Source organism: Carya illinoinensis, chromosome 8, assembly GCF_018687715.1.
Source record: "Carya illinoinensis cultivar Pawnee chromosome 8, C.illinoinensisPawnee_v1, whole genome shotgun sequence".
Classification (NCBI taxonomy): Eukaryota; Viridiplantae; Streptophyta; class Magnoliopsida; order Fagales; family Juglandaceae; genus Carya; species Carya illinoinensis.
Genome location: NC_056759.1, coordinates 33,905,519 through 33,918,490, shown reverse-complemented (window position 1 = coordinate 33,918,490; position 12,972 = coordinate 33,905,519).

Here is a 12,972-nt window from a genome sequence, read left to right as displayed (position 1 = left end):
GTCTTTTACTTATGCACCTGACGATGACACGTATGCAATTCAACATCAAAAATGCATATATTTGACTCATAAGACGATATTTTTAAGACAATCGAAATTTGAAAAAGATGGTTAACTTAGGTTCTGTTTGAAATTTAGAGTGAATTGAATCTAGTTTAATTTTAAATTAAATCTAATATCTAAATACTCTAGTCTAAAATTATTAAACTTATTTTAATTTAAAATTTCTTTATACGTGAGACTCACAATATTTTTCAACTTAACAACTTTTTATATAAGATCTATAATATTTTTCAACTTTTCATAAATATATTTAAACTCATTTTAACATATAAATATATCTAAACACATCTAAACTCATCTTAAGTGGTCTCAACAAAATTGATCACTCTACCGTCTCAACTCACTATTATTTATAAAGAATTCAATTTATCTCAACTCAACTCAATATCCAAATGAGAGCTTAAAAACGTCTTTCCTTCCAAGTTCCAAAGGATCCAAATGACCTTGTACTTTGGAGTTAAAATTAAAAATATATATATATATACTAGGTCAGAACAACGTGCAAACATTTATCTAATTGTGAGATAAGATTTTTAATAAAAAATATATATATATAATATTTTACAAAAAAAATTAATTAATGCATAATTTAATGCAAAAAAAAGAGAGTAAATTTTTGAAAATATTTTTAGATAATAATAAGTTAGTAAAGTATAATATATTTCAATAGGTATATTCTGGCCAGATGTCATAGTGGTTAATCTATGCTTGTAGTTAAATTATATTTTAGTTTAAAATCAAATATACAACATTATATATATATATATATATGTAGGTACTACATACGTTCGAATTATTATTTTTCCTCTCGTTTTCTTTCTTTGTTTTTTTATTTATTTTTATTTTCACAAATATATATATAGAAAAATAAAAATATCAGCTAGCACATCTTGATCATACGATCTTTGTGCTTATAAATTAATTCCTATGCTTTGCATGAATGTCTTTTAATTAACAATTAATACTTGTGGTATTAGAAGATCAAGGGGCAAAAACGTAAAAGTAAAAGCAGAGTTTGTTATTGAATAGATATATATATATATATATATATATATATATGAGGCAAAACCGTAACTACACAACAAAAAAAGAAAATTACTATTAATTATTATTCATATGGTATAGACATTTATTATAATAGAATAGATATATATATGCTTAATCAATTAATCATAACATCAAACTTATCAAAAAAGATCTACACAAAAATATACTATTGTTCAACAACCCATTTCACAATTCATCAATCTGCATGATAGTTTTATTTCATAAAAAGTTATTAAGTTTTTTTAATTTAATTTTGATTTTTTTATTTTTTAACATACACTAAATTGTAAAATAGTTGTAGAAAATATTGTGTATGTATTATTAATTTTTTTTTCCTTTCAGGTCGAACACATTGAGTATGATCTAACCATTGTCGTACAATAAAATAAATATGAATGATATTTACAATATTGAATTGTGTAAATTTTGCTTATTTTGTTTTTAAATATTTAGAACCCACATACAAAAATATTACTATAAAAGAAATAATCAAGTTTTAAGAAATATTTTTAAAAATTAAAAAAAATGGTAGGAATTTTGACACTCAACTTGTCTATTTCTGTACTTTTTTTGGGGGGAAAGTTTAATATTGGGAGTTGGAAGTGGTGGGGGAAAAGAATGAGTAATGCAATCAAACTACTAAATTTCAAAACAATGGGGTCGGATGGAATCAGTGTCGCTTAGACCCTCACCTAATTACTACGAGATATTTTTCATCTCTACACTTTGGGATACTGTTCAATTAATCTCAAGCTCAGAAACATTAAAAATAATTATAATAATTATTTAACTAAGATTAAACACAAAAAAAAAAAAGAATTCTATGTATTAGAAGATCAAGGGGCAAAAACTTTTAATTAGCAATTAATACTTGTTGTATTATAAGATCAAGGGGCAAAAATGTAAAAGTAAAAACAGAGTTTTTTATTAGTTTAAAAGTAAAAGCAACTCAAGGGTAAAAATATAACTACACAACAAAAATAAGAAATTTACTGTTCATTACTGTTCATATAAAATAGACACTTATTATAATAGATAGATATAGATCAAGGCCTAATATTTCAGGCGTTAATAAATATAAATAAATAATATCTTCACCTCTGTCGTGTATACACATGACCTCATTCATATCATTAGCTATAGATTATATAAAAAACATATTAATATAAATACTTTATTTTAAATATAAATAAAAGAGATCTCCGATCGATCATGTCTTCTAATTCATAAACACTTGGCTATACTTTTTCCAAACACTTTATAGGGTGTGTTTGGGTACCAAGAGTACCTCAACTCTCCTCAACACTTTTCACTACTATTCATTACTTTATTATTACTTTTCACCTACTTTTACTACTATTCATTACTTTTTACCTACTTTTTATTACTATTTATTACTTTATTATTACTTTTTACCTACTTTTGTCTAGATCCGAGAAGTTCTAAGATCTATTTTTTCTTGTGTATATTGTTAGTAATTTTTTTTTAGATCTACGATTTTTAGCTTTTAAGTTTTGAAAAAAAAACATTTTTTTATTACCATTTTTTTCATCTTGTTTTTTCTTCTTTTATTGTTGATCTATGTCGTATACTGAAGATCTATGTTCAACTTTGTTTGCCTTAATTTTTTTTTTGTTTTATTTTCTTATTAATCTTTTACATTGTGGCTTGCTATGGGTATGGTTTGTAGGGTGGATCTTTAGTTAGTTTTTATTTTTTGTTTTGTGGGTTAGTGTTTGTTTTTCTTCATATCCCAAACCGCACCACCTTCCTTCTCCCTCTCCTCCATCATAGATGTGCACTACCTCTCACTCTCTATACCTGAGTGGATTTTTTAATATATATATATATATATATTTTCGTTTTGGCATGTTTCTTTTCATGGGTATGGTCTATGGATGTACTTACATAGATCTTATTTTTCTTGTGTATTCTTTAGATCTACGATTTTTAACTTTAAGTTTTGGATACAAAATTTTTTTCTTTGCAACTTCAACAGATCTAGACCTTTTTGTCTAGATCCAAGAAGTTCAAGATCTATTTTTTCTTGTGTATATTGTTAGTATTTTTTTTTTTTCAGACCTACGACTTTTAGCTTTAAGTTTTGAAAAGAAAAACAATTTTTTTTTTTTGGTTTTTTGCTATTTCAGTAGATCTGGACTTTTTGGTCTAGATCCGAGAAGATCCAAGATCTATTTGTTCTTGTGTATTTTGTTAGTAATTGTTTTACTAATTTTTTTTCCTCATTGTAGATTTGTGTAGTGTTTTGTTTGCCGTAGTTTCCTATGAAAGATGTATTTTAGTGTTTTCTTCTTCTTCTTCTTTTTATTGAAACTTGTTGCTTTGTTTGGGTACAGTCCATCACTATACAATGACTCTTTCCTCCAAGTATTTTCTAGGTTTTTTTTGTTTTTTTTGTGTTTGAGGTTGATTTTCTAATTATTTCTGCTATATTTTTCTTCTTATTATTGTTTGACCATAGGGATTAGGTTTGTTGCCCAGATGACTAACACAAGAGGGGGGGTGAATTGAGTTGTATTAAAAAAATAACAATTATAAATCAAATATATAATATAAAATATAAACAGAATATGAAATAACAATAAATATAAAGAGTAAGGGTAAGAGAGAAGCAAACTCAGTATGTTAACGAGGTTCGGCCCCACTGCCTACGTTCTCGCCTCAAGTTACCCATTGAGGATTCCCGATTTCACTATTCAATCTCCTTCAGGTGGAGATAGAAACCTATTACACCTTTGAACAACACCGCTACAAAGGATCTGTGTAGAACACCCTTTACACTTGCAATCACCTTACACGTGGTGATTCAACTATTTCCCGTGTAGAACACTTTCTACACGCACAAGGGTTATACACACCATTTTCTGATACAAGAGCTGATAGTGGGTAGGTTATCAGAAAACACTCCTCAATGAGTGAAATAAGAACAATACAGTGCAAACTATATCTCTCAAAATGAACAAGGATTAAGGCTCAATGCTTAGAGAAGAGAGAATAAAAGTTTTGAATGAATGTTGTATGCTGTGGATGTTGTGAATGTGAAGCTCTCAAATGATTTATTTATAGGCATATGAGACTTCATATTCAAATTTAAAAAGATTCACATGTCAAAGATAACATCATTCACTTTTTCAAAAAATTCAAATAAAAGGCTCTTCTTTTTCAATTGTCAAAGACAACATCATTTATTTTTCAAAAACTTCAAACCTAATTTTTTACTTTTTGTATATGACAAAATGAGCACACTTTACTTTTCAAATATTTCAAACCTAATCTTTTACTTTTTGCATATGATAAAAGGGGCACACTTTACTTTTCAAATTTTTCAAACAAAATCAATCTACCTTTTGCATAAGTCAAGAAAAGCATCAATCACTTTTGAAAATATTCAAATAAAACATGCACATGTGAAAGATGACAATCAATCATCTTTAATATTTTCAAAGTTCAACCCTTTAATCAAGGTATGCACATGTGAAAGATGACAATCAATCATCTTTCAAAATTTTTAAATTTAATTTTCAAAATATTCATGCACATGTGGAAAATGTATTTTAATGCTTTATGATAAAATATTAATTGTGAGCATTAATCCTAATTTCGAATTTTGAAGAGATTTACAACATTACTCTATAACTTTAATGTGAACTTGTTCCCTTCTTGCTCATGCTTGTTTCCTTGATGTGTTTGACTCCATTGTGTAGACAACTTGAGCTTGAGACTTCTTTATTCTTTGAATTCATTTGTTATCATCAAAATTCATGTGTAGATATATAATTACATAAAACTTGAAACCTTAGGTTCAACAATCTCCCCCTTTTTGATGATGACAAATACTTGATAGAACCTGAAATCTGTATTAATACTTAAGCTCCCCCTGAGAATGTGCGTTAGTTTTTCAATCAAAAGTATGAATATAATTCCAAGCATATATAACAAGTTTAGCAATTCAAACAATATTAATGTTCTATTCTAACACTTCTCCCCCTTTTGGCATCATTAAAAAGGATCGGCAGCAAATAAATGGACGGAAGAAAACGGTGCATTAATAGACACTGTAGATAGTTGAAAAAATAAAATTGGATCCGTCCGTGACTCGACAAGTGTGGCTGGAGATTTGAAAAAATCGCCTGATGTTGCTGACAAACGAGATTGAAAGCTCCGAGTTTCTAAAAAAATGTCATTTTCACCGATCGGAAAAAAATCACATTGCTCTTTGACATGGATGACAGCTCGTCTGGTTCTTTATGCTATCTCTATAAAATCAGTCTTAAAATTCATCCAATCCGCATCAAGTTTTCTTCTCATCTCTATAACTCATCTGCATTCTTTCAACATTCTCGTTTTAAGCCTTCTATTCTATTCTCAATGGCTCATTCTTCTAACATTTCTCTAGATCCATCCATGAGGCATTCTGTACCTCAACCTCCTGTCCTTTCTGCAACTGCCATTGGTCCCATGTTGCAGCAAGAAAATAATAATTTGACTAATAAGTCAGATTCTGATGCTATCTATGACTTGGTGAGTCTTGGGACTCGCTACTCTTCCTCTATTGTTGCTTTTTCCCAGCGGCTACAAGCCAGAGATCATGAAGTTGAAAAGCTCAAAGAACAAATTGTTGTACTTCAACGAATTGTTCAAGAGTCTCACACAAGGGAAGGAATTATTCGGCATAAAAATAAACAGTTGAAATCTTTATTAGATTCTTCATTCCGCTTGCCGGTTCTCATGGATAAGAATGATATGATATTGTATGAAGAGAATGAGCGTCTCAAACATGAGGCTAAGAATCTCAAGTTTATGTAAAAGAATTTAAGAAATCTATCTCGATTTTTATTGACTCTGGTCTATCTTTTAAGAGATATTCATAGCATGCATCATACCTATTTCTCTTCTAATCATTCATAATCTATCTTCTGGTAAAGGTTTTGTGAATATATCTGCTAACTGATCGTGTGTGTTTGTGAACTCTAGTACTATATCGCCTTTCTGCACATGATCTCGAAGAAAATGATATCTTATTTCAATATGCTTAGTTCTAAAATGTTGTATTGGGTTCTTCGAAAGATTTATAGCACTTGTATTATCACATTTGATTGGAATGTGATTATATATGAGTTTAAAATCTTCAAGTTGTTGCTTCATGTAGAGAACTTGATCACAACAACTACCCGCAGCAACATATTCTGCCTCAGCAGTAGATAGTGCAACATAATTTTATTTTTTACTAAACCAGGAAACTAGTGCATGACCTAAGAAATGACATGCTCCACTAGTGCTTTTTCGATCTATTTTACAGCCAGCATAATCTGCATCTGTGTAGCTGATTAGATCGAAAGATGTGTGCTTAGGGTACCATAACCCTAAGTTAATTGTACCACTAAGATATCTAAGAATGCGCTTAACTGCAATTAAATGTGATTCTTTTGGAGATGATTGAAAGCGTGCACATAAGCACACACTAAACATAATATCTGGTCTACTGGCTGTTAAATATAATAAGCTACCAATCATACCTCGATATATCTTCGAGTCAACTGGCTTACCGGATTCATCTTTATCAAGTTTAGTTGATGGGCTCATTGGTGTTCTAATTTCCTTAGCACTTTCCATCCCAAACTTCTTCAGTAATTACTTAATATATTTTGATTGATTGATGAATGTCCCACTTTTTGCTTGCTTAATTTGCAATCCGAGAAAGAATGTAAGTTCTCCCATCATACTCATCTCAAATTCTTCCTGCATAGTCTTAGCAAAAACTTGACACATATTTTCATTAGTAGCACCGAATATTATATCATCAACATAAATCTGAATCAAAAGAATATCATCATTTTTATATTTAATGAAAAGAGTTGTGTCGATTTTTCCTCTTGAAAAATCTTTTTCAATCAAGAAACCACTGAGTCTCTCGTACCAAGCTCTAGGAGCTTGTTTAAGTCCATATAGTGCTTTTGTGAGTTTGAAAACATGATTTGGGGAAATATGATTTTCAAAACCTGGAGGTTGCTCAACATATACCTCTTCATTTATAAAACCATTTAAGAAAGCACTTTTAACATCCATTTGAAAAAGTTTGAAATCTTTATAACAAGCATATGCAAGTAGCATTCGAATAGCTTCTAATCTTGCGACTGGTACATATGTCTCATCATAATCGATTCCTTCTTCTTGATTAAAACCTTGGGCTACAAGTCGAGCCTTATTTCTAGTAATGATTCCGAACTCGTCTTTTTTGTTTCTAAAAACCAATTTTGTTCCAATAATAGTATGATTTTTGGGTCTAGGAATAAGTGTCCAAACATCATTTCTTTCAAATTGATTCAACTCTTCTTGCATAGCTAGAATCCAAGATTCATCAAGAAGTGCGCCATCAATATTTTTGGGTTCAATCTGAGATAGAAAAGCAGTATGATTGCAAATATTTCTAAGAGATGATCGAGTACTTACACCTCTTGAAGGTTCTCCCAAAATTTGTTCCACTGGATGATCTTTCACAAATTTCTATTGTTTGGTTGCATCTTGTATTAAATTTTGATGATCTTTGCTGATGGTTCCATGTTGAACTTCTTCTATTGTGTTCTCTTTGTTGAGATTGAGACTTTCCGTGTTATTTATACCTCCTGTTTGTTCATCAACAGATTTCTTGGAGAGTAGAGAATTAGATTCATCAAATACTACATGCATAGATTCTTATACAGTCAAAGTCTTTTTATTGAATACTCTATAAGCTTTACTATTAGTAGAATACCCGAGAAAAATACCTTCATCAGATTTTGCATCAAATTTGCCTAAATTATCCCTGTCATTCAAAATAAAACATTTGCATCCAAATACATGAAAGTAACCAATGTTGAGCTTTTTCTCATTCCAAAGCTCATAGGGGGTTTTATCTAACTTAGACCTTAGCATAACTCTATTTATAACATAACATGCAGTACTTACCGCTTCGGCCCAAAAATAACTAGGCAAGTTGTTCTCATTGAACATTGTTCTTGCCATCTCTTGAAGAGATCTATTTTTTCTCTCTACTACCCCATTTTGTTGAGGAGTTCGAGGAGCAGAAAAATTATGCACAAAACCATTTTCATCACAAAATGTTTTAATATTTTTATTAACAAACTCTTTTCCCCTATCACTTCGGATACTTGAAATAGTATAGCCCTTTTCATTTTGAATTCTCTTGCATAACTTGGTAAAGGCATTATGTGCCTCATCTTTATGAGCAAGAAAGATGACCCAAGTATATCTAGAGAAATCATCAATAATAACAAATGCATAATATTTTCCTCCTAAACTTGCAACTCTATTTGGTCCAAAAAGATCCGTGTGTATCAGTTGCAATGGTCTAGTAGTGGAAATGTGTTTCTTGGTTTTAAAAGAAGTTTTTGTTTGTTTACCAAATTGGCATGCATCACAAATTTTGTCTTTAAAAAAATATGTTTTTGGTAAACCTCTCACAAGATCATTTTTTGAAAGTTTTGAAATAAGTTCCATGTTGGCATGACCTAATCTTCTATGCCATAGCCAACTAGTTTCATTTTGAGCTGAAAAACAAATAGCATCTTGTGAGGTAATTTCTTCAAAATCGATTGTATAAACATTATTGTTTCTAAAAGCAATAAAACAAATATTACAAACATGATCATTCAAAATAATGCACTTATCCATTTTGAAAGTAACTGTAAATCCTTTATCACATAATTGACTTATACTCAAAAGATTATGTTTTAGACCTTCAACAAGTAGAACATCTTCAATTATGAAAGAAGATTCATTACCAATTTTACCTATTCCCACAATCTTCCCTTTCGAGTTGTCTCCAAATGTCACGTGTCCTTTTTCTTTAGATCTAAGATCAAAGAACTTAGTCTTATCTCCTGTCATGTGTCTTGAACATCCACTATCTAAAAATCACTTGTTTTTGCTTGTGGATGACTTCATGCATACCTATAAAAACAATTAAAATGATTTTTCTTGGTACCCAAGTTCTTTGGGTCCTTTATTTATTAGTATTAGAAGAAACAAGATTTTTAGGTACCCATGTGGCCCTAATAGTCATTGTATGATTTCTTCTAATAGGACAAGTATGATAATTATGACCATTTCTATTACAAAAATTGCAAATAGCATGTGACATATATTAAGAACTTGAATGATTATAATAATATCTTTTTTTGACAAAATTATTTTTATGAAAAGAATTTAGAATTTTGAATATTGGTCTTTGATGTAAAAGGATTATCAAAAAATTTTTTATAAGGTTTGTATTTTTGTTTTGGCATATATCTCAAACCTACCTTGTCAAAAACACATCTTTGACTACCAAGAAGTTTTTCAAAATTTCTTTTTCCATTCGTAAAGTTTTCAACAATATTTTCTAAATCGGTTTTCTTCTTATTCAACTCAAGATTTTCATCTTTCAAAATGATACTTTCTTTTCTTAAAATATCAATTTCGTTTGTTAAAGAAGAATTTTTCTTTTTCAAAGCAGTATATTTGATACCTAATTTTTCAAATTCTTCATAAACCTCTTCTAAAATATTTTGCAATTCTTCATATGAAGGATCTTCAATATTATCAAGATTTGTTACCTCAATATCATCTTTAGCCATAAGACAAAGATTTGCTGATTCTCCATTGCTTACTTCACTATCTGAGCTACTTGAATCATCGTCCCATGTAGCTTTCATTGCTTTCTTGCCCTTGTTTCGATCTTTCTTTAGCAGAGGACAATCTGGCTTGATATGACCAGGCTTATTGCATTTATAACAAATTAAAGTGTCATTTTTACCAGAATCTTTCTTGGAAAACTTTTTGAAGGATTTCCTCGGAGGAATTTTATTTTTTTTAAGAACCTCTGAATTCTTCTTGTTATCTTCGCAACTTCTTCATCTTTATCTTCATTTTCCTCATCTTCATCACTTTCACTTTCATGAGGAACAGCTTTAAGTGCCAAGCTCTTCTTTGGCTTTCCTTCTTCTTCTCCTCTTTTCAATGTGTACTCATGGGTGATAAGTGACCCAATGAGTTCATTCACTTCGAGCTTCTTGAGGTCTCTAGCTTCAAGAATCGCTGTCACTTTTGATTCCCAGCGTTTTGGTAGAGAGTTGAGAATTTTTCTTACTATTTCCACCTTGGAATAAACTTTGCCAAGAGCTGTCAAGCTATTTATGATGTTAGTAAAACGAGTGTGCATACTAGAAATAGATTCATCATCATTCATCTTAAACATTTCATATTCATGAGTAAGAATATAAATTTTTGATTCCTTGACTTGTGAAGTTCCTTCATAAGTAACTTCCAAGTTATCCCAAATTTCTTTTGCTGTAGCACAAGTCATTATTCTATTAAACTCATTTCCATTAAGAGTATTAAATAATAAATTCAAAGCAGTTAAATTCAAAGTATAAAGTCTATAGTCTTCACGATCAAACTCTTCTTCTTCCTTTTTGACCTTTACTCCATCAACTACTTTTGTTGGAATATAAGGTCTATTTACAATGCATTTCCAGATTTCTCGACCTTGAGCCTGAAGGAATATTCTCATTCTAACTTTCCAGAATGAGTAATTGTCTCCACAAAAGAGTTGAGGCCGACTGCTAGATTGACCTTCATCAAATGAAGCTGCAATGTTAGCCATAAGATCTTAAATCAAAAGATAGTTAATCTTATAATAGAGCTTTTAGCTCTGATACCAATTGTTCCCCAGATGACTAACACAAGAGGGGGGGTGAATTGAGTTGTATTAAAAACATAACAATTATAAATCAAATATATAATATAAAATATAAACAAAATATGAAATAGCAATAAATATAAAGAGTAAGGGTAAGAGAGAAGCAAACTCAGTATGTTAACGAGGTTCGGCCCCACTGCCTACGTCCTCGCCTCAAGCTACCCATTGAGGATTCCCGAATTCACTATTCAATCTCCTTCAGGTGGAGATAGAAACCTATTACACCTTTGAACAACACTGCTACAAAGGAACCGTGTAGAACACCCTCTACACTTGCAATCACCTTACACGTGGTGATTCAACTATTCCCCGTGTAGAACACTTTCTACACGCACAAGGGTTATACACACCCTTTTCTGATACAAGAGCTGATAGTGGGTAGGTTATCAGAAAACACTCATCAATGAGTGAAATAAGAACAATACAGCGCAAACTATATCTCTCAAAATGAACAAGGATTAAGGCTCAATGCTTAGAGAAGAGAGAATAAAAGCTTTGAATGAATGTTGTATGCTCTGGATGTTGTGAATGTGAAGCTCTCAAATGATCTATTTATAAGCATATGAGACTTCATATTCAAATTTAAAAAGATTCACATGTCAAAGATAACATCATTCACTTTTTCAAAAAATTCAAATAAAAGGCTCTTCTTTTTCAATTGTCAAAGACAACATCATTTATTTTTCAAAAACTTCAAACCTAATCTTTTACTTTTTGCATATGACAAAATGAGCACACTTTACTTTTCAAATATTTCAAACCTAATCTTTTACTTTTTGCATATGACAAAAGGGGCACACTTTACTTTTCAAATTTTTCAAACTTCATCAATCAACAAATTTTTCAAGTTTTATGGTATTAGTTGCTTCATTTATTAGAAATATGAACAAACATGTGTAATGTATAGATAGACTATATATACTATAAACACACAAAATATAGTTAGACTCACCATTTCAATCTTCATTCAAACCTTAGCACTACTGCACTGCTTGGCGACACTTAATTTGAGAGAGAGAGCATAGAAGAAACTAAAAGAAATAGAAGATAAACTGAACATGTGGATTGATGAATAAGTTTTCTGATTTGAGTTTTCTTATAAGTTTTCTAAGAAGTTTTATAAATTTCTAGGTTTTATGTATCAGTTACTTCATTTCTTAGAAATATGAACAAACATATGTTGTGATGACCCCTTTTTACGTATATTTTTACTGAAGGGTTGTTTTTAATTTAATTAATATATTGGTTTATTTATTTTAAATTATTGTAATTTAAATTGGTTTTTAATTTATTTGATGTTGTGTTTAATTTATTTAGTCATTTTACGGTTTTTAAAATCGTTTTCGGCAGATCGGTTTTTAGATTCCGGAGTGAGGATTGAACCTCATTTCTTTTCTTTTCTCTTTTTCTTTTTCCTTTTTTCCTTTTCTTTTTCTTCTTTTCTTTCTTTTTCTTCTTCTTTTTTGCTGTTTTCTCTCTCCCCGCGAGCTGCTCTCTTCTCCCTCTCCTTTCTGTCGCCGCCCCTTTGACCGCCCGGTTCTCTGCCTTCCGGCCGCCGTGTAGTGCACCACCCCCACCATTCTCTTCCCCTCCCACCAGAGGTCATCCCCACCAATTTTTAGGGCCATCCGACCAGCCGTTAGCCGCCACGCACGGCTGGAAGTCACGGCACCAGCCCTGTTTTTCCTCCCTGTCGCCGGTTGCTTTCGAAGCCCAGAACCGCCGCTCGCCCGTGGCGTGGCATACACCACCCACCCAGTTTTCTTCCCCTCTCACCGGTGAACATCCCTACCAAGTTTCACCTCCATCCGAGCCACCGTTAGCCACCACGAGCTCCTCCAAGCCACACGGTTTTTCACCGTTTTCGGCTCCGTTGTTCCACCTCCGGCCACCACCTCTTCACAGCTTCTTCCCCTATTCCGACCTCTTCACACCTCCGGCCACCACTACCTCTTGCCGACCTAACCCACCCAATTCCGGCTTCGATCCGTTGCCGGAGCAGCTCCCACGAGCTCAACTCCGTTCAGCCCCTTTTTGGCCTTCCACCGTCGTTTCCACCGCCACCCACGGCCAAAGCTCACTTTGGATGCGGGCTGTTTTTT